The sequence below is a fragment of the Camelus ferus genome, chromosome 3 (assembly GCF_009834535.1).
Source record: "Camelus ferus isolate YT-003-E chromosome 3, BCGSAC_Cfer_1.0, whole genome shotgun sequence".
Taxonomy (NCBI): Eukaryota; Metazoa; Chordata; class Mammalia; order Artiodactyla; family Camelidae; genus Camelus; species Camelus ferus.
In genome coordinates, this window is record NC_045698.1 from 72,120,324 (window position 1) to 72,144,861 (window position 24,538).

The following is a 24,538-nucleotide window of genomic DNA, read 5'->3' on the forward strand; positions in this document are numbered from 1 at the left end:
AGAAAGCTACCTTTCTTAAAAGAATTTTGAGAATTTTTATGTAATCAAGATAACAACCCTTAGTCGCATAATTACAAACAATGTTCTCAATTTTTCTTTTCTTTTCACTTTTCTATTATCTATTTAATGGACATAACCGCTTAATTTTAACACGAAGTTATTTACAATGTTATTGTACAGTTTTCTATATTTATGTTTTCAGAAATCTACCCATATACTGAGATCAAAAACTTATTCATATAAATAAAAGAAAGTCTGACCAAAGTATTTTTTTCATCCTTGGCATGACTGAGAGCTTCATTCAACCTTTCTATTTTAAAATACAAATAAATATTTGGGAAGAAGCATAACCCTATAACTGTACTAGCATTTTATTTTATTTACTCTCTGTCCTTAACCATCAGCATACAGTCAACAGGACTATGGTCATCTCATTTGTGAGAAGAGATCAGCAATCTCTCAGGATATATGTCCCCACCTTCATGTGATCATACCTCCATTATCAATCAATATTTCTTTGGAATTTCTGGGAGTGATGGAAAATAATCATTTTGCTTCCAGAGGCTCTAAAATTAATCTAAATAGTACATTAATTAATTACAAAGCCCCTCTGTACCCAAGACTGACTATTCACTCTCTGTATTATCCTTTGCTGATATGTCCAGCCATATAGCCCTGCTTCTGCATTTATACATATGTGTGTGTGTATACTTCCAACAATACAATGTTAACCTAAAGAGTCCATGTTAAAATATAATATAAATCCCTCTGGTTATCAAAAGCCTGGGTTAAAATGTATTCAATAACTAAATCCCAATAAAAGTTACAATCCAAACACACACACACACACACACACACACACACACACACACCACAAAACCAAAGAAATTACTTTCTAAAATAAAAATCTCTCTTCTTTTGATTTAAAAGTTATGCAATTAAATTAATGCCCCAATTCTTATTCTTCTTGCCTTAGCCTGAGACTTTCTTGAGCCTAAGCAGGGCTGTAATTCTTTCTGCAGCTGCAGCACTCTGTTTTGTGAAACTATGTATAATTATTTTAAGATTTTATAATGTGGATTATTCCATCCCCATTGCTCTTACATTCCTCTTATTTTTTGGTAAAAATATTATTCAAGTTTAACTGGCATACAGAAAAATATATAAATATATGTACACAGCTTAATACATTTTCATGACATTAATATCTCATATAATTAGTACACATCCCAATTAAAAGAATGAGGCATCACTGACAACTAGAAACCCTCAACATGTTCCACTTGGTCACTACTCCCTTACCTCTTGCCCAGAAAACCACTTCTCTCATATTTAACATCATAGTTTAGATTTGTATATGTTTGAAATTCATATAAGTGGGCTCATATAGTATATATTCTTTTGTGTTTGGCTTCATTCTCAAAAGTATGCTCTTTCATCTGTATTGAAACAGGTGGAAGGTATAGCTCAAGTGGTAGAGCACATGTCTAGCATGCACAAGGTCCTGGGTTCAATCTCCAGTACCTCCATTAAAAAAATAATAATAATAATAAAATAAATAAATAAACCTAATTAACACCCCCCACCCCCCCAAAAAAGATCATCTATATTGAAGCATAGATCAAGAGCTCATTGATTTTCATTTCCATAGAGAATTTCATTTTGTGAACATACTATAATTTATATATCCATTCTATAGTTGGTGGACATTTTGTCTCTAGTTGGAGCTATTTTTAATAAAATATATATATATATATATTTATATACATCTTTTGGTGATCTATATTCACATTTCAATTTAGTGTATATTTAAGATTATAATTTCATGATCATAAGCTATATTTTATGTTTAACTGCAGTAGATACTGCCAAAGAGTTTCCTTAACTGGCCATACCAAATTTCTCTTTCCAAGCAGTGAATAGTATTTTCAGTTTCTCCACTTTCTTGCCAAAACTTAATATTGCCTGTCTTTTTAAATGTAATCATTCTGATTAATATGTGGTGGCATTATACTATGGCCATAATTCATTTATTTGATGACTAGAGAAATTGAACATCTTTTCATATGTAAGAGGTCTTTGGAAAGCATCTTGTGTGAAATTCAACATTTCTGTTACCTTTTTACATGGATTATCTACCATTTTCTTACAGAGTTCTTTCTATATTCTAGTACAATTCCATTATTGGTGCATTCTTATTATGTTCTCTAACATTTTGGTTTGCCTCCTCAATGTTTTAATTAAAAAATAGATGAAATTTCTTTACCTTAAAATAGTCCAATTTTTTTTTCTTTAAAGTTACAATTTTTCTGTTCTTTCAAGAAATCTTTGTCTACCCAATGCTCATGAAATTATAGAAATATTTTTCAACATTTTCCTCTAAAACATTTATAAATTTATCATTATTATTTAGATTTTCAATCTCTATGAAATTAACTTTTTTCTCTGCAGAGTAAAAGTGGAATCAGTCAGCATTCATTCATCCTTCTCTACAGATTGATGTCTACTTGACTCAGCACCATTTAATGAAGAGATCATGCCTTTCTTTTTATTTGCAGTAACGTCTTTGACATAAATTGAATGACTAGATATGCATGAGGTACACATGTATTCATTCAAATGCTGCATTTATTTGGATTTCTTTTTTTTAAACAAAAATTGGCAATTGTTGGAGTGGAAATAGGTATCATTTACCTCTCCTTTTTGCAGTTCCTCCTTTTTCTGGAATTCTTGAATTTTTGCTTTTGCTTCCCTGTTTCTGGTTGATTCAGAAGTTTTAGGTCCTTTACACACACACACTTTGTGTATATAAATATTATTAATTATATGTAGTATAATATGCATAATTTTACCATTCTTTTCTACAATGTAAATTGTGCAGTAAAGGCAGGGGACACAAAGACAGACTCGGCAAACAAACCTGACAGAAGTTAGGATATTTCAGCATAACAAAATCCTAGCTCCAAAGTTCTCTATGGGTTTGGCTGAGGCATTTGTTACAACTTTATAGGAGGCCAACTCTTCCTCTGCTCAGTTACAATTCTTTTACTCTCTTCCAGGTATTGTCTATTGTCTCAGTCTGATCCCTAGGGAACATGACCTGTGAAATGGGTATGGTAAACACACACACAGACACATTTACATTTGTACTTTGTCTGTTTTTTTTTTTTGAAGCAGCCCTATTGTACCTAGAAGTTGATATCTCTGTGCTTTGCTTTTTATAGAGCCCCAAAAAGATAATAGCGTACCTAAGATAAACAAATCAGATCACTGGCCCCCATGTTCATCATTTTTACAAAACAATTCAAACATTAGCCTCTGGAGAAGATGCTCTAAAAAGAATTTTTTATGGTCTCATTGCTTGGTGATGTAATGATGAATTGCCTCAAGGTCCTGTATGAACTGTCTTTGTTTTCTATTCAACCTAGTCAATAAAACGTAAGATGTGAGCTGTCTATCACAGTCACTGACAGTTCAAAGCTAAGTGCTATTAGTTCAGGTAAAACCCAGCTGCCTTCAGTTTTAGAGTCACAAATACTATTCTGTTCAATTATACCTAAAAAAATGTGATACCATCTCTGCCAGGCTTGTGATTCCAGATGTAGCTGCACCTGCATAATTTCACATGATGTTCTCCTCCATTTGGCTAAGATGGCCTCCATGAACCACCTTTACTGAGGCCCAGGTGACTGGCATGTACTCATTCTGCAATAAGAGATGTGTCTTTGCGGTCTCCATGGCCCAACATTTGATTAGGATTAAGGCCTCTATTTAGTTGCTTAGACAAATAGCCTCTGTCTTTCCTGAGATGTTAGATTTTCCTTAAGTGAGATCTTCAGCTCTTTTGAGTTCAGCACTAACTGTCTCAGGCATGCGACTAACTGAACCAGCTACTAACCTGTGGCCTAACATGCCATACAAGGTATAGACTGCTAACTTGAACTGCTGCTTAACTGGCATATAATGCCTAAGGCTTTGTGTCCAGATTCTTACTGTAGAAACCAAAGAACACATTACAAGTCTGCCTCCTGACTACAAAACACTTCTAAAAGTTTACAATTTAAAGGGTAAAGTCATGTACTGGTTTCTCCAAAAGAGGACACTGTATATTTTGTACCTCCAAATAGATTTCCTCTATAACACTGTTCTGATCTTATCTCCCAAATCTATTGATACTAAATCCTCTCGGGTTTTGTTGGTCTAGAACTTTTTTCACCCTCAATCTAAAGATAGTTTTGCTCTCTTTGATAATAATACATGGAAAGGAGAAATGAGAAGAATATTATCTGCCTACTTCTTTACCATCTTCAGTTTGCCCTGAGTAAAATTCATTCCTCAGAGGGTTAACTTTTCCCACCCTGCTGGGTTGCATTGTCTGGCAGCCACTCAAGAAACAAGATTCCCCACTCTAAACTGTGGTATTTTGTTCAAGTCAGAAGCAGAGTAGTTTATTGTTTACAGTTTACCTATCCCACTAGAATGTAAGTTCTATGAAGATAAGAATAAATGAATGGAATAATAGTGAATGAATGAACTTTGTGATACAGGGGAAATGTCTCCTAAAGTCATTTATATAAACCTCTTTAGTGACAGCAGTATCCAAATTTTGTTTTTATTATTTCCTTATAAATGCAGAAAAATGCACTAAAGGCTATTTCTAATTAAATATTATCATTGTGAGATAAATGATGTAGTTAATATTACCATTCAAGATTTCCTAGTACTTGGGTATTTTTTTAAAAGAAATAAAACACTGTACAGTTATTTTTAAAACTTTAAAATTAGAAAGAGTAATATGATCTATGCCAGACATTCTGCATGAAATACCATTGCAAATTCATGCCTGATTTAGTGAGTGAAGAATGCCATTTTCTCCAGCATCACTATGATTCGTGGACCATGAAAAAATAACAAAAATAGCTTTGGAGAAGAACACAAAGGAATTTTATCTCTATCATAAGTTTGATAGGGATATTTAAGTCCTAGACATGTGGTAATGTTTAGGGGGAAAAAACTCATTTAAGTTTTTATGATTTCCATAAGCAGAAATGCTTGGAATATTTTTAGGGAAAATGCATTTCTGCCAATCTATCAGAGTTTTAAATGCTGGTAACTGAGATTGGTTTCCTTTACATTACTTAAAATAAATTTTTAAAAAATTATTAGTATTTGATAATTCCTTTTGATGCCATTGAAAACAGAAGGAGGGCAAAAATGACAACTAGTACTTTCCAAGAAAACTGAAACACAGAAACCCAAGACAAGACATTTGTGAAATAATACCTCATTGTTTTGAAGAATAAAAATTAAGAGTTTCTTGAGACCATATCTGTATAAATATCCACTATAATCAATTTTGATAATTTTGAGACTAATCATTGAATAAGTGATGGATGTACCATCAGTTGTAAACAACCTAAAAATCCTATCAACCACGCTGCAGTCAGTTAAACTGTTGTGCATAAATGCAGCAAGAGACTTTCCAATGCTTCATTCTCAGACTATTCATGAGCGTAACAGACCGTGATATTTCAATGCAAAATGCAGTCAGCTCTTTATTATCCTCACTAATGGTGCAGATAATCCAGAGTGTTAGATAATCCCCAAACCATTTATTGTGGCATAGAGGTAGACCTTTTAAGGGTAAAAAAATCCTTTTTAAAATTGGGGTTGATTTATCCACTGAGAGTTAGACACATCTGAGACCTTTCTGCCCTTGCAACTAGCAGACAGAAGTGGAGGTTCTCTCAGCTCTCTATTAATATTCCAAATCTTAGTACATAATTTTATTCAGTGAGGCATTATTTTGCAACATTTCATATCTAGCTTGCTTGATTCTTTCCTTTCTTCCTTCCTTCCTTTGTTCCTTCTTTTTTTTTATTGATTTTCTTTCTTTCTAACAAGTTGCCAAATAAGAGGCAGGTATGTGTTTTCATAAAACTAATGGATTTAAATTTTTCCTAAGACCTGTCATCCTGCACTTGCACTAAGTAACACTCAAACTGTTGAGTTGTGGTTTAAGAGAAAAATGTTTCATTCATTCTTGCACTACCATTTTCCACAATACTCTTCTCTATGTGTTATATAACATTTCCCCTTATCTAACTGGCACTCAACAAATCTGTATTACGCTATTAAAAATTTAACAGCAGAATATATATTTATCATAAGAATCCCTCCTTTATAGAAGATGAAGATGGAGAAGGGCACTACAGATTCTTTCATACGAAAAGTTAACTGAGAAAACCAGAGCCCAAGAGAAAGTATCTTGCTGAAAGGCTGAACGGAGCAGAAACAGTAGCTGGAAGGGGTGTGTGTGTGTGTGTGTGTGTGCTTAATATGCAGTCTTATTCTTAACAGATGAATCCTAGTAGGCTCTGCATAATGTTAGATAATACCATAGAATGTCTATCTGAGTTTGAATTTAATCCTAGGGTCTTCTTTCTCCTGTGTGTTCTCCCACCTCAAGAATAGTAAAATTCTGGCTGAAAATTTGCTTGTTACTTTTAAACATTAGTTTCCTGAACAAAAGGTCATAGACTCTAGGAGAAGAAAGCTTGAGAAGTGTACTTGTTGACTGAGGTATATTCGTTGGGGAATTTCAAGTTAATTATTGGAAATCACATTAAAACTTTAATCGTTGAATAAAGAACATTTATTTCCCATTTTGCTTCCTTATGACCACAGAGAAATATGTATTGAAAATTACATTTTCCATTAAATTATATCTAAAGTGCTATGCCCAATTGAGTGCTTTCTTATTCTGTAATCAGAGAGAACAATTAGAAGTTTGTGTCCATAATTACTCAATTTAATATTTATTGCAGGCCAATGCTTAAAAGGGAGTTCCATCTGGGGCACTATTAGAAGGAGGTTTAGTATCATTAAAATGACCAGATGCTCCAGGAAAGTTACATTGATCTTTAGGAAAATGCATTAATATCAACTAATAATGTGTTTAAATCATGAAAGATATGCATGAGAAATAAAGCTTACTATATACTCTGAATTTTACTAATGCTTAATTTTATAACAAATTCAGACCCAAATAAAACCATAAACACAATTTTTAAATTGTAAAGATATAATATGTTAACCTACTCAATAAATAACCTTTTAGAAGTCGGCTACTACCCTTACCACACTAGCAAATATCTTTTTTCTGTCCTTCTTTTATAAAAGAAGCTCTCTTGCCTCCTAAGAATGGTAGGAAAGTGGAAATATATTCCTTCAAAACACTTCTTACTACTGTCTCATGGTCAAACATGTGGCATTGTTCATTTTTAAATAATATTAGATTGAATAATATGAAATCAATATTTGACCATTTTTGACCTAAAGAAACTTTAAAGCTTAGTTTAGGTGAAAATGTGGTAAAGGTTCTTTTAGCACTGTAAGTTTGAAAGTAAGATTATTACTTTCTAAGAGTGAAAGTCATCAGTAATAATGTATAACATTTATTTAGAGTTTACCATGTACTAGGAACTTTTTACCTTGTCATTTTCATTCTCACCACTGTCTTCCTGAGTAAACATTATTCTTGTCCCTATTTTACTGATCAAAATAATTGATTATCAGAGACATTAAGTAATTTGTCCAAGATTACAAAGCGATGAATGAGAGGTAGTGTAAGATCTTTTACCTCATGCTCTTTCTTTTCTGTTGTGATATAGAAGCCTTTTCTCTTTCTCCTCTAAATGAGAAGCCATGTTACATAGTGATGTTAGCCTCTATTTTATTTCACATAAAAGATGGAAAACAAACATTCTCCCTAGGACATGGAAGTCCCCAGCATGTTTCCCCTCCCATGAAAAAAACAGAACTCAGTATTTGCATGGAGAGCCACTCTCATTGCTATGTAAGCACTGCTTCCCTTTTATTTAAGATGCCAAAGGAAACTAGTTGGAATTAGCAGGTAATAAAGACTAGGGTATTATAAAACAGAAGAAAGGACTGAGAAATGGGAATTTCATCATTCTATATGGAGAGTTAGGGCATCTCTAGAAGGAATGGATGTCTGAGACTACCAGAAATAAGGGGAGGATGTTTGCTTAAAGAAGAGGGACCCAAGAAGATTAGGAGAATGGAAACTGGAGGTGGGGATGTTCATAAGGGACATCTTCCACCTGCCTAGAAAGGTCATCCCCTAAAGACCTAGGTATTAAGGTAGTACCTTTGTGTGGCAGAATAGAGCCCTGGGATACAAAATCCAGTGAGATTTTTAAAGTAAAGCAGTGCTTTAAATTTTATCTGGACCCTTTGTCATTCCCATTCAGCCAATGGCTGAGGTAGTATTCTAAACATTGATGGTGTTTACCCTACTTGATTATCATTTAATATGCATCTGGTTGCATCTGTATTCCAGGTTACTTGGAGGCAAAGAGGATCTACTACTGATAATATTTAGTTGGAGGATAATGTAAAGATAATCCCTTCTGAGAAGATAAACTAGAGGGAAAGGAAATTGAGTAGGAGAGTTTACGTAAAGCTAATTGCTCCCTGTGATTCTATTTACTCCTGCTTCCTCTCTTATTGCTAATTCACCAGCCAAACTTTCAGGTAGTGTTGTGTTAATTTAAATTTGCTTTTTCTACCTGTTCACTTCCCACTCTCTGAACCACCCTTTAGAATTTAACTACTATACTTACGATAACTCCGAAAAATATTCTTGCAAGTTATCAATATTTTTGTTGTTACTAAACCCAACTTCCATTATTATCTTTCTTGAATTCTCAGTGGCATTGACAACTCTCCTTCTTGGAATATTCTCTGACCTGGATCTGATGATAACTAAGCTTTCCTGGTTCACTTCACATTTCTGTGGCAGTTCCTTCTTTGTCATCATTCTTGACTTTTACCTCTTTCTTTTCTCTTCTGATCTAGACTCTCCTTGGCAAATATCATCTAAGCCCTTGGTCAGTACATTTTGCCTATACATTTTCAGCTAAACAGTTAAATATCTTTACTTGGATACCCAAGGCCACCTTAAATTTAACTGATCTACAAGAAAACTCATTATCTTCTCCAAAAAATCTGTTCCTCCCAATGTGATTCATAAGCACAATGATAGTAATCCCATCCACATAAACAAATAAAAATACATATAATACTGGCAGCCATCTTTGACTTATATCCCTTCAACAACCAGGCTGATGATAGACCTGCTCTTGCCATTATTAAGGGGCAGCATGGAAGGTAGGAAGCATCTCATTTACCCTCCTGACAGAATGAAGGTTGTGCCCAGGCTGAAGATTCCGACCTTTTATTCTTTTCCTAGCCAGATAGCAGGACTTTACGGGGCATTGCATCTGAGTCAACTCCTCACCAAGGGCACTGGGAATTTTCTTGAGGTGTAATTACTTTTCACTGTACATTCTGGACCATAAAGCTAGCAGTGAAGGCAAAAAATAAATAAAAAGAAAGAAAGAAAGAAAAATCCCTTCAATTACCAGGTTCTATAAATTTATTTTGCTAAACAGTTCTCCATTTTTTAAGAACCATACTAGTTTAGATAACTGACATCCTTCATTTGAATTACTTCAACAGTTTTCCTCCAATGAAATCTTTCCTCTCTCCAATTCAATCTCTACACTGTGTACAGAGTGAAGCCTCCAAAAACATACATTTGATTGGATTGCTCTTTATTTAAAAAGCCATTCACTGGCTCCCCATCACTCACATGCTAATATCCAGATATGGTAAGATCTGCCTCCTACTTACCTTTCCACCCTCATCTCTCACAGTTCTCCTATCTTGCATGCTTAACATTTATCAGTTATTTAAGTATTCCATTGTTTCACTCTGGTTTAGGGTACATGCTGTTTCCTCTCTCTAGTATACATTTCCCATTTCTCTAAATCCATCTACCTAGAGCTTGTAATACAGGTCTTCTCTTAGGTATCATTTATTCTAGGATAACATGCAACATACAATCTAGTTTAGACCAAGTCTAGCCTAGATTAGAGGATACTTCAATGTTATCTCATGTTATCTACTTCCTTTATACCCATCACAACATATTTTAGCTGTCTTTTTATCTTTTTTCTTTTCTTAGATACTAACGAAACATCTCATAGGGAATGGAGCCTTAATTATTTATCATGGTTTTACCTGATCTTAGAAAATTTCCAAAACACAGCTACTGTTCAATAAACATGTGCCAAATGAGTAACTGACTGATATTAATATTCTCTAATGATTTAGGTAAGCAGCATCAGGTAATTTACTTTCAGAGAAAGGGGAAGTATTTAGCCTTTGTTAAAGATGATCAAATTCCTTAGTTTTCCTGTTTTTTGAGTAAAACAAAATTCCATGCTGCTGAAGAGGGAGGATTATGCCCAGCTCTCTCTATGGTCTCCATAACATCAGCCCAATAGTCAGTATAGATTGAATCAAATAAATAATTGTAAAATAAATAAATGAATGCATGAATCATAAAAACTATATTTAAAAAATCAATGAAATGTGTCATTTCTCCTAGATGTCTAAAAAGTACCCCACTAAGGTTAGTATATTATAAAACTGGCAATCTGCTTCACAGAATGATTTTCAGGGAACTGAATGAAGGAAACACCAATCTTTCCTAGAAAAACTAAAGGCTAAAACTTTGAAATCCAAAGCTGCAATAAAGATGTAAGATTTATGGTTAAAATAATATTATATATCAGTATCTTTGAACCCCAGTTAAGTCTAAAAACACGTGGAGAAGAAAAGGCTTGTCTATACAAAATGATTTTTCTGCTACACAAAATGAATGTGTCGGCAGAAATACAGATGAGTTTTTGGAAAAGGAGGACAGCAATGAATTTTGAGTTGGATCAGTAGCAGTTAAAAGCACTTAAAGACTTATTTATATATTCATCACATGCCCAGCCTCCAAATCTACACATGACTGGTAGTAAGGTTATAATTCACAACAGCAAGAGTCAAGAAATTCAAATGCAAAGATAAACCATACTTTATACCATGGAGTTTTGCTTCCTTTCTCTGGCTGCATCTAAAAGTCTTCCTGAGAATCTTAAGTCAAAGCTCTACTGGGACGCAAGTAAGCCTGAGGAAACTTAAGATGCTCTATGACCACTCAGGCAAAGGAGATTCCACAAGACTGCAGAAGTGTAGACTCATCCTTCACAGCAACATAATGTACAGCACTGTGTACTTAGGTAGAAAAAAATCTATTTAAAACTGTATTATGCAACTACAGTAAGGATATGTACTCATAATTGAGACTAGGTTTGTCATGGCTTGCTCACTGTTGATGTTATTTTCTTTAGCAATAATAGAAATACATTTGTGATTGTTAAAAATAAGTAAAAATATACATACAACTTCACAATAAAATCATTGGAAAAAACTATTAAATGTGTTAAATAGCAAAATTCAACTGAGTAAATTGTGAAGATTTTATTGGTTTTATTCAAACATTAATGAATCAGGTAGCAGTAGAAAGGAGTTCCAAAGAGCTGTACAAAATGAAAGACTTTTTTTAGAGGCAGAAGAGAGTGGGAACAAAAAAGCTATACTAGTAAGCAGTTGTTAGGTTGTGGCAAGATCACGTTTCCTTACGGGGTGGCAGGGGTCTGTCATGCAGAATACCTCACTAGGGCGGACCAGGTGATTCCTGATTAATTGGCTTAAGAATCCATTTCTGGAAGATACCAAAACTGTAACTAAGTCTCAATTTGGTGACCTAGGGCTTAGAATAAGTGACTCTATATGAGGCCTATTGTTTTGGTTTTAAGAAACTATTCTTTAGGGTAGAAATCACTATGGATTTATTTAATTAAAAAGTTATTATTCCAGCAAGACAAAGCTTAAAGAAATTATAGATGTCTTTTCCCCCCCTCACTTAATCATATTAGCCATCCAAGTAAAAGCTTCTAACTGCTGTCTGAAGTTATTGATTCTCCTTGTAAAAAATCTATCTGAACTGTATCATAGAGTCATTAGCAGGTAATGTTATGCCTCACAAATTATGTACTGACAGAATTTACTGGTGAGGTAAGAGAATCAGGACTCATTGCCTATTCATTCAACTAATTGTTGCTATTGTGTGCATTTTAGTGCATGCAGTTTCTGCAAAACAGTTTTTAATGAGGCCATTAGTCTTTTTCTTAATATTATTCCCCTAATTCTCTTCTAGATTCTTTAAAACCCTAATCAGCAAAATCATTTACAAAACCACTTTATAAAGTAAAACAGTTAGCTACAATGTGGTATCAATGGACTCAAGCATTATACCTTTTAATATGTGTATATTGTACCACACAAAGGGAGTCAACTCCTCATATTTGTTCAGTAAATAATAATAATGGTCTTAATAAGGTACTATGCATATTTGATGAGTTTTTAATGTAAAGCATATTTTCTAATATAGGAAATATACCAAAAGCTATCTTTCAATACTAGTAATTATCTTCCCTAAAATCTGTTAGGGGCAGAAGCTTCCAAGTGAATGTTAATGAATTATACATCAATGGATTCTTTCAGGAGAATCCCACACATCCAAAGGAGTTAATATTGAATATAAAATAGGCATGCAAATTAGCTGTGGTAAGGCATTAAAAGTATATAAACGCTGGCCAAAATGGTTAAGTATCCCCAGTGAAAGGGAATAACTGCAATTCAACAGATTTAAATTCTAGGCCCATGGGTAACAAAAATATAAATCAAAATAGGATGCGTCTAACTAAAATTTTCAGAGGAATCATTGTTTCTATAGAATTACAGTACACAAATAGTACTTGTAGGACCTAATGCTACCATCAACTAAATAATATAAGCCTAGAGCCAATGTAAAACTCACATAAGTACTTTATAATTTAAATAACACAAAAGACTTATAATCTTAGGTATTATGCTTTCATTTCAATAATATTGAAACTTCAGTTTGGTTTAAATATTCCAATGGGAAATTTTCTACGAATATTTATGTGTTCATTAGATATGTTGACTCTAAATTCCTTCTCTACACACTGAAATTATAAATGCTTCAAGCTGAATATCCATAAACCCAAATACTGTATATGAGTGTGCATATCTGTGGATCTCAATATAATATGAAGCAATATAATTGTGTTCTCCTAAAATTGCTTCAATAATTAATAAAAAATGACTGAATCCTAAATCTGTGTCAAGTCCTGATCTTTTTCCTGAATTTTATTATTGCATGCTCCCTGTCTAGATAGTCCACCCATCTTCAACTTAACATATATATGGCCTCCTAGGTGGACTCCTTGTATCTATCCCACCCTACTTCTAGTCTCATATACAATGTTTCATAGTTTGTACATTAAAACCTACATTCTCTATGTTAGTCAAGACCATATTGGATTTTTCCTTGGACACTATCCAGTTTTATTTCTCATAATTCAGACATAACCTATTTTATGCCTCAGGTTCTTTGAATGGAATGCCAGCCTCTTTCCTGCTGGTCCCCTGATAAATAATTACACATTATCAAGGTAAATAAAGGTCACCTATTATATAGCATCTTGCCAGATATACCACTCTCAGATAGAGTATCATTCCTCATATACTACTGAATTAAATATTTACATATCTAACTTTCATATTAGCTTGTCATCTTTCAGAATTTAATATTTTCAAAAATATTCTCTGATTTATATGTGTCTTACTAGTAATAAAATATCTGTCTACCTATCCACATCCTATCATTATTTGCTTCAGAAAAGAGAGAAAACAAAAATTATCCTGATAAAAATAGAACAAAATACATTTTAAAATATTTTAAAGTTCCTTTTTTATGGCTAAATAATATTCCATTGTATGGCTATGCTGTTTTTTTCATCCATTCATCAGTTAGTGGACATTTGAATGGTTAATTCCACTTTTTGCTATTCTGGATAAAGCTGCTGTGAATAATTGTGTTCAAGTTTTTTTGTAAATGTGTTTTCAATTCTCTTGGGTATATACTCAGGATTAAAACTGCTGGATGATATGATGACTGTATGTTTAACTTTTGAGGAACTGCTAAACTGTTTCCCACAGTTTAGCGGTATGAGGCAAAGTATGAGGCACCCAGTCATTGCAAACATTTGTTATTTTTCATTGTTTTAATTATAACTATCCTAATGCGTGTGAAATAAAAATCATGGATAAACTTTGAAAAGTTATGCTAAGTAAAAGAAGCCAGACACAAAGGCCATATTTTGTATGATCCTATTTATATGAAATGCTCACAGTAGATAAACCCATAGAAACAGAAACAAAATTAGTGGCTCCCAGGAACTGGAGTGAGTGACAGTTAATTTATGGTGTTTCTTTTTGGGAAATAAAATATTCTGGAATTGAGTAGTGGTGATAATTGCATAACCCTGTGAATATACTAAAAGTTACTGAAATATTCCATTTAAATGATGAATTTAAGTTATATGAAATTCTATAGTATATAGATTATATCTCAATAAAAATTAGAAAGAATCATGTATACAAGGTAAAAAAAAAAAAAAAGTAAAAGTAAAAGAAAGATTCCCTCCTCATTCCCAGTGTTTTTTTGTAAGAAAAGAAGACTGAGTTAAAAAGGAATATAGCAAGATTTGTGGCATGGTCAAAATATTTCTGAGTTTCAAAAGCACATAATAGAGGGGTTATTTCTCCATGTTCAATTGAAATAGTGGGGGAAGATCAACAGAATGGCCTTTATCAAAAGGGAGTGGATCCAGAGTAGATGCAACTTTGACAGCAAGATCATGCAGAGACAGGGCTTGGAACTACAGCTGGGATCACTGTGCACCTGAACTAGCCTTCACTTCTACCTAGTGTGACACCACGTTGAGAGAAGGTCTCCACGAGCTGCAGGGTATCATCACGATACAGCAGGGATCATGGTGACTCCACTGAAGGGACATGAGGGACAGAGACTCTCTCAGGCGCTGGATGGAGAATATGGCCAAGACTCAGAAGTGTCCATAATGCCACTAAGATGTAAAAGGGAAGCAACTTGCCAGAGTGGCATAGGCCCTGACCAAGCCGGGAGAAAGACTCTGGAATATCCATTTCAGTCACAATGCTTAATTTAATATTCAAGCCAAATACTTAAGCAGCATAAGAAGTTGTAACATGAACATTATCAAAATAAAGAATGGCCATTTGATCAACAGACCTTGGTGTGACTAGAGCAGCCAGAAGCAGGAGGACACTGATAGATATGAAAACCAAGGCATTTGGGGGGAAAAGAAACCTTTTTAATTCACATATTCACATTTTGAGGATTGCTTAATTTAAATCAATTAAAATTTTTTGTTCTCCGTCTGCCATTCTTATGACTAGGCAATAAATTTGGAGGCTGAGAAAAGAGATTGGTAAGCATTTCTTTCTCCCTTAGATATCAATGAGGGGAAGATCAGGGAATGGGATGATGTCTGAAAGTCTGAGAATATTTCAAAAAGAGAATCAATTGTTTTAACTGACTGTTAACCTTATGACTCTGGACCTAACCTATTCGCCTCTGATACCTACAATCCATGAGGCTGGAGTTGACTGTATGTCTTTCTAACTCCTTGTTTAAGGAGATCATATCAGTAGTTTGAAATTGGCCATGTCCCTTTATAAACACGGATAATATTTTAGGTAAGAGAAGGAATTTATACAGACTATCTCAAAAACTGACCACTTAACCAAAACATACTAAGTAATCTAAAGAGGTAAGGAATTAGCCTGAAAATATCTTACTGAAAATTTTGTCTTGTTTTGTTTTCTCCTTGCTTCTTCAATTCATGATGAATATTGGAACAATTTTATTCATAAGCTGTATTTTCACTGTCCATCTAAGTGCATTCTAGGTGATTTTTTCAACTATACATTAAAGAAATAAATGTCACATTCAAGGAGTTTAAATAAAGTATTTAAATAAAGCAAACAACTAGTGCTAAAAAAATTTTTTTTTGAACCAAAAGAATGATGTAAAAATACTGGAAATACAGGAGGGAGAAATATCGACGCAACCATAAACAAATGATGGTTTCAATACCAACATATCTATGTAAAAGAGGATTTTTTTCATTTGATTACAAAGTTATAAACTCCCAATAAATATGTGTTCTACATGGAATGAGTCTACTTTTTTTGTAAAGTAAAAAATAATTTCATTTTATAATTTATTTTATTTTCTGATAACAAAACTCACCCCCACTGTTGAATGTTCAAGTGCATTTCTCTGTAAACACATGGTGAATCTGCTAATTTTCAATTATTTATTATCATTTTATATTAAAGTTTATATCTAGACGTAAGTTATTTTCTATTAATTAATTTTCTCTCTCATTATTGCCAAATTATTTTGTATTAATATAAATATAATCAAGATACACATTCATGGCAGATGAATGGATAAAGATGTGATACACTTCAATGGATACTTGAAATATTATTCAGCTATGAGCAAGAAGGAAATTCTGCTGCTTGAGAAAACACAGATGAAGTTATAAAGCAATAAGCTGAGTGAAATAAGTAGGACAAAAACAAATACATATAACTTCACTCAGATGGAATCTAAAAAACAAAACAAATGAACAAAGACAAAAAAGAAACAGAATCATAGGTAAAGAAAATAGGTTGTTCCCAGAGAGGAGGGAGTTTGGGGGAATGAGTGAAATAGGTAAGGAAAATTAAGAGGTACAAACTTTCCATTACGAAATATAAATGAGTCATGACACTTTTGCATATTAACCTTATATCCTGCAAACTTGCTATAAAACTTAATAGTTCTAGGACTTTTTTTGTTGTTGCTGATTATTTTAGATTTTCTATGTAGATGATTGAACAACAGCTTTAATGAACAATGACATCTTTATGCCTTACTTGCCAATCTGTATACCTTTTATTTCCTTTTCTTCTCCTGTGCATTAGCTGAAACTTCCAGCACAATGCTGATAAGCAGTGGTAAGAGTAGTAAGATTCAAGGATGTCTTGTACCTGGTTCTAGTGGGAAAGTTTTAAGTGTCTCACCATTAAGAATATATTAGCTGTAGGTTTTTTGTAGTTATTCTTTATTAGATTGTGGAAATTTCCTTCTATATAGTTTACTGAAAGTTTTTATCATGAATGGGTGTTGGATTTTGTCAAATGCTTTTTCTGCATCCATTGATATGAAAATGTGATTTTAAAAATCTGTGAAGGATTACAATAATTGACTTTTGAATGTTGAACAAGCCTTGCACATATGGGACAAATCCCACTTGGTCACTGTATAATTCTTTTTATACATAGTTGCATTCTATTTGATAAGAATTGTCGAGAATTTTTGCACCTACATTTCAATGTACCATTTGTGAATGTTCAGTAACATTTTTTTTTCTGTTTATAGGATAAGATAGTTATAAATTACAAATATAAATATAGATAGAAAATGAAGTTTTTGTCTACTTCTAGAATTTTTGCCTTAAGTATTCTATCACTGCATTATTTGCTACACATTGCAATAATAATATTTCATTTAAGTTTTCTTTTCATAAAATAATACAATAATGCATATGATTTATTATCTATAATAATCATCTATTATTTGCCCTGTTTATATCATGACAAAATAATATACTGTAATATATAATATGTAATGCCACAATAATTATTATTGTAGGAAGCTTATTAACTGCTTAATATATGTCAGTACCATACTGTGAGCCTTTTTGTCACATTAACTCATTTAATCCTCTCAAGTCTACAATGAGGAAGGAGTTATGATACTTTTTATAGATAAGAAAACTGAGGCCAAGAAGGACTAATAATGGGGTAAGAATATACTATTATTAGTGTCAAAAGTCCTTGTAGAATTTTCTTCCTTCTTCATTTGATTTCTTGCATCCTTAAGGAATCACTAAACATGTTTCTCTCCTTCATATTTCATGCAAAATGGTAGTAACAGACTTGATAAATTCAAGTGCAATTCTTTTGGAAAGAATATTTCTTAAATGGTATGTGTTCTTCCTAGTGTATCATATCAGGAGGCACTTAATATATGGCACTTCAATTTTGAATAAAATTCACTGCTTATTAGACAAATCCATGATTTATAAAGCTCCTCATCAACCTTCCACTTAATAGCTTTAATAGCCATTGGATGATCCTATCTAGATGTATCATTTCATTATTTGTTTTGAGATATAATTCACATGTCATAAAATTCACCCTTTTAAAGTGTACAGTCCAGTGTTTTTTAGTGTATTTGCAGGGTTGTACAACCATCCCCACTATCTAATTCCATAATCCAAGAATACTTCCATAATCCAAAAAGAAAATCTACATACATTCATTGGCAGTCATTCCCAATTCTCTTCTTTATCCACCCCCAAGCAATCACTAATCTACTCTGTCTCTATGAATTCACCTATTCTAGATATTTCATATAAATGGAATCATAAAACACATGGCATTTGTGTCTGACTTCTTCACTTAGCATAATATTCACTCATGTTGGGAAATGTATCAGTACTTTAATGACTGGCAAATATTCTATTGAATGGAAATATCATATTTTTGTTTATTCATTAATCAGTCGATAATAGACATTTGAGTTGTTCTACTTTAGTTATTATGAAAAATGCAGCTATTAATATTCATATGCAAGGTTTTTTTGTCTATTTGTTTTTTATCATGAGCACAAGTTTTCAATTTCTTTATATACCTAGTAGTGGAATTGCTGTTTCATATGGTACCTATATGTTTACCTGCTCTTGGGACTTTTTCAGGTGACTGTACCATTTTTATTTTCTCCAGTACTATATGAGGATTCAAATTTCTCCACATGTTCTCCAACACTTGTTATTCATCTTTTTTGATTACAGCCATCCTACTACATATGAGTGGTGTGTTATTTATTGATTTGCAATTTGTTAACAATGTTACACTTCTTTTCAAGTATGTATTGGCCATTTGTATAACTTATTTGGAGAAATTTCTATCTAAGTCTTTTGTACATTTTTAAAAATTGGGTTATTTATTATCATAACACTGAGTTAGAAGAGTTCTGTATATATCCAAAATACTAGACCCTTATCAGATGTATGATTTGTGAATATTTCTTCCCTTTTGTGAAATATTCTTGGTAGTATTCTTAATAGCACAAAAGTTTTTAATTTTGATGAAGCCCAATTTATCTATCTCTTCTTTGGTCACTAGTGTTTTAAGTGTCATGTCTAAAAAATCATTCTGTAACCTGAGGTCATAAATATTTACATCAACGAAGATTCACATTTTAGTTTTCTCATAAAGCTTTTATAGTTTAGCACTTATATTTAGATCTTTAAGCCATTTTGAGTTAAATTTTCAGAGAGTGACAGGTGGGTGTACAAATTATTTATTTTACATGTGAATATCCAGTTGTTAGAGCACCATGCTCCTATGGTCAATTAATCTACAACAAAGGAAGCAAGACTATAGAAAACACAGTCTCTTCAATAATTGGTTCCTAAAAACCTCTGGACTGCTACATGTAAAAGAATGAAATAAGAACATTTTCTAACACCATATATATATTTTTTAAAAACCTCAAAATGGATTAAAGACCTTCAAGTAAGACACAAAACCATAAAATTCCTGTAAGAGAACATAAGCTAAACACTCTTTGACATAAATCACAGCAATATTTTTTTTAGATCCATCTCTTACAGAAAAAGAAATAAAAGCAAAAATAAAGAAATGGGAGCTAATTAAACTTAAATGCTTTTATACAGCAAAGGAAGCCATCAACAAAATGAAAAGACAGCCTACTACATGGGAAAAAATGTTTGCAAATGATATGGTTGATAAGGAATTAGTATCCAACACATATGAACAGCTCATAAAACTCAACATCAAAGAAACAAACCGTTTAAAAAATAGGCAGAAGAAATGAACAGACATTTTTCCAAAGAGGAAATACAGATAAGCAATAGGCACATGAAAAGACGCTCAACATTGCTAATCATCAGGGAAATGCAAATCAAAACCATAATGAGATATCACCTCACATCTGTCAGAATGGCTATCATCAAAAAGTCTTCAGATAACAAATGTTCGTGAGGATGTGAAGAAAATGGAATGCTTGTACACTGTTGGTGAGATTGTAAATTGGTGTGGTCACTGTAGAATACAGTATGGCAGTTTCTCAAAAAACTAAAAATAGAACTACCATATGATCCAGCAATTCCACTCTTGGGTATAAATCCAAAAACAAAGCCCAAAACACTAGTTCAAAAAGATACATGCACCCCAATGTTCATGGCAGAATTATTTACAATTGCCAAAATATGAAAACAACTTAAGTGTCTATCAACAGATGAATTAATAAAGAAGCTGTGGTATAAATGTATATACATATACATATAATGGAACACTACTCAGCCATAGAAAAGAACAAAATTTTGCCATTTGCAGCACCATGGACCGACTTGGAGGGCATTATGTTAAGTGAAGTAAGATAGATAAAGATAAATATACTATATGTTATCTCTTATATGTGGAATCTAAAAACACAACAAACTAGTGAATATAACATAAAAGAAGCAGACTCACACAGATACAGAAAACAAATTAGTGGTTACCAGTGTGGCAGGGGTGCAATATAGAGGTGGCAGAGTGAGAGGTACAAACTATTGGGTGTAAGATAGGCTCGAAGATGTATAAAACAACAGGAAGAAAATAGCCAATATTTTGTAATAGCTGTAAGTAGAAAGTAATCTTTAAAATTTATACAAATTTTAAAACTTAAAAAGATAATAATGTAAAAAGTAATAAAATACTTTTTAAAAGTCTATACTTTCTCCCAACAGATTTTCATGGCACTCTTATCAAAAATCACTTGACCAGAAATGTATGGGCTTATTTCTAGACTCTCAACTTTATTCCATTGATTTATATGTCTCTCCTTAGGCCAGTACCACATAGTTTAATTACCATAGCTTTTCTGAACTAATTTTGTAAAATCTGTACTCTGTAATGAGTATGATCTGGAGTCTCCATTTGTGTCACCTAGTGGTTCTAATAATTGACAGTGATTTCCTCAAATGCCAAGAACCAATAAGTCTTTCAGTGCTTACCTAGGGGCACTGCATGTTTACCGGGAGCATGCCTTCAACACTCAGCCAGGCAGTTGACAACTATGCCTTAGCCTTCACTTACTATTTGTGTATGGCCTCAAAATAAATCCGATGTGAAAGCTTACGGTGTTGTCAGATCTTCCTTAAGCTTGTGTACAGCCCTGGCATTCCTACCTGCAGCCCTAACCATGTACATGGCTTTCTAGATTCCAAAGAATATGTCAGAACTTTTCAATGGCATTCTGGATAACTCATTTCCCAGCTTTCCGTTCACATTTTAAGTAGTTTCTCCAACTTCATCTACAACCTCAGAAAGCCACAATGTTATACAATTTCCTTCAATTCTTTTCAATATTTCTTTCTCTCAGAAAAAAGACTTCACATCCCAAGAAAGCTTCGAGTTATGTCAGATTTAGAGCTCCTTGCCAGGGGCCTTCCAGGGAATCACTTGAAAAATCAAGTACTATGAATTACTTCAGAATGAGGCTTTAAAGGACCTCCAATTCTTGTCTGTTCCTTCTTCATACTGGTTTTTGCTGTGAATGCAGCCTGTTAGTTTTTCAAGTTATCATGGAGCTGGGGAGCAAGTTTGGGAGTATTGAAAGGTAAAGCATCACAAAACTCACTCTTCTTATGGAAAGTCACCCATTTTTCTTAGTAAATGCTCCATAGGTTACTACAAGTCTTTGGTGAATTCCTAGAGTTGTGGAATAATATTTGCCAGTTGTCTTATTGCTTTTAAAAAGAAGAGATTTTGGAAATCCTTATTCTGCCAATTTTGCTGACATTGCACAGGGCCTTTCTGACAGTACCTAGAAATGAATAACCATTTTAAAAATAACAACTTCTCTGCCTTTATTTTCCACTTAGTTTTTTTCTGTAAGTAACTTAAAACAAATTTTGTGTGTATAAACTGAAATGCAGCTCCAGTTAAAGAGAGGAATATAGAAATACCTTTCCCATTCTTCCTCCATGAACTCTAATGCAACAAATTTTAGAAAATAAGAGCAGAGATAGAGAGGGCAAAACACAATCTGTGATGAAGCAAAAGTATTGTCATTGCCACATACTGTGTCTATTCCAAGGTGAATCAGTAACCTAAGAGTCAACATATGCCAGTATGCCTCTAAAAAGATTCTAATTTAAAAAAATTCTTTCACCAACATAAATATCTCACAATGATTCTTTCATTATAGGGTAGGAGTAGGGCTGTAGATCAGGTTTCACCGTTGCATTGAAGTTTAATTCAAACTGCACAGTAATACAGGAGTTAGAAATAAAGAAGAAACTATACTCACTATATTATCCTTAGTATCTCTATCATCTCTGTCTAGGCTTTTGTCCTATGTGAAAAGTGTGGTGAAGAGTGAATGAGCCATTACTACATGAAGGACTGAAATCCATAGGATATTTCTCATTGCTGTGAGTAAAATAGACTTGCAAAATCTTAAAAACTGATGAGAAGGCATATCCCTAAATCAATAACAAACATGGCAAATATGCATTTGAGACATGCCAAAGCAGAGTTTGTGAGCATCTCAGCCTATTCCTTCCAAAGAACACCATATGATGAAGTATATAGAGCTCATTTAAGGATATCAATCAAAAACAGAGGCATCTTGTATCCTGGGTGTGGGGCAAATGAACAAGGTGAGAAAAATCAAAGAAGAATTTAGGAAGAGTTATCCAAAGAAACACAGAACAACTATAAGGAAAAAGTTATAAATGATTTCATAGATATTTTAGATAAAATATTTATCTTAAAGAACATTAAGTCACATGTATTTAAAGAAGACAATGTAAGACATAAATATAGCTAATGGGATTAAAAATATAAAAACATTTCAACTGGCCTGATATTAAACTTACTGCTCGCCACTAGTGAGCCCTTGAGGTGTAAGGCCTAAAATTAAGATTCAGTATTAAGTGCCACCTTGACATCTTTGAGTATCACAGAGTCCCAAAGGCCTAGCCACAATTTACCCACTTTCAAAGAATATGCCCTGTATCCAGGGGGAAAGACTCCCCATTCAGCTAGCTCTATTATCAGCCAGATCAGCTATACTTCACTGGGTCCTTAACTTAATGAGCTTCACTTCCCCACCAGCCAGTGAAATTATTCAAACAATCCAATCAAAATTTCCTGCAGGAACCAGGTGTCACCTATTCTTTCATTACTACAAAGCCAGCCTCCCACAATCCATGATTGTTTACTCTGTTCCTGAATATAACCACTGTGTTGTGCTGCATGGGTTCTTGTCCTCCCCCTAGCAGATAAAAGTTCAGGACCAGATGACCTCACAGGTGAATTCTACAAAACATATAAAAAAAAGAGTTAATACCTATATTGCTCAAAATATTCCAAGAAATTGAAGAGTAGAAAACACTCCCAAATTTATTCTATAAGGCCACCAATATACTGATACCAAAACCAGACAGACAATACAAATAAAAATTATAGGGCAATATCTCTAGTGAATATAGATGCAAAAATCCTGAAAACATTAGCAAACTGAATTCAATAAAATATAAAAAGTATCATGCACCATGAGCAAGTGAGATTTATTCCAGAAATGCAAGGATAGTTCAATATCTGCAAATAAATCAATGTGATACAACCCATGAATAAAATACAGAATAAAAATGATATGATCATCTCAATAGATGCTGAAAAACATTTGCCAAAATTCAACATCTAGTTATGACAAAAACTCTCAGCTAAGTGGGTATAGATGGAATATATCTATCTCAACATAATGAAGACCATTTATGACAAAGCTATTAGAATAAATTAATCAATAAGTATGCAGGATACAAGATTAATAAACAAAAATCTGTTGCTTTTCTATACACTAATAATGAATTACCACAAAGAGAGAAAGCAAGAAAATAATTGTGTTTAAAATCACATCAAAAAGATTGAAATATCTAGGAATAAACTTGCCCAAGGAGGGCAAAGATCTATATTCTGAAAACTGTAAGACATTGATGAAGGAAATTGAAGATGATACAAATAAATGGAAAGATATCCCATGTTAATTGATTAAAAAAATAATATTGTTAAAATGTCCATACTACCCAAACCAATCTACAAGTATAATGAAATTCCTATCAAAATACCTGTGATATTATTCACAAAACTAGAACAAATAATCCCCAAATTTATACAGAACCACAAATAGCTAATACAATCTTGATAAAAAAGAAAAGCCCCGAAATAGCTAGTGGAATATTGAGAAAAAAGAACAAATCAGGACGTGTCATGCTCCCTAACTTCAGATTATACTACAAACATATGGTCATCAAAACATAGTCCTGGCACAAAAAGAGATACACAGATCAATGAAACAGAATATAAAGGCCAGAGAAAATCCTAACATATATGGTCAAATAAGCTATGAAGAAAAGAGGCCAAAATGTACAATGGGGAAACAATACTCTCTTCAATAAGTGGCATGGGCAAAACTGGACAGCTACATGTAAAGAACAAAATTAGAACATTT

General features: G+C 33.2%; 1 long non-coding RNA gene across 1 annotated transcript; it reads right to left on the reverse strand.

Annotated features, from left to right (window-relative positions):
• Positions 1-243: 243 nt before the first annotated feature.
• LOC116662641 lies at positions 244-16,874 on the reverse strand. Its single transcript, XR_004318620.1, has 3 exons — positions 16,677-16,874; positions 15,433-15,439; positions 244-255 (listed from the first exon to the last, which is right to left on the reverse strand). It is a non-coding gene; the product is annotated as an uncharacterized LOC116662641 (long non-coding RNA).
• Between the last annotated feature and the right edge of the window lie 7,664 nt (positions 16,875-24,538).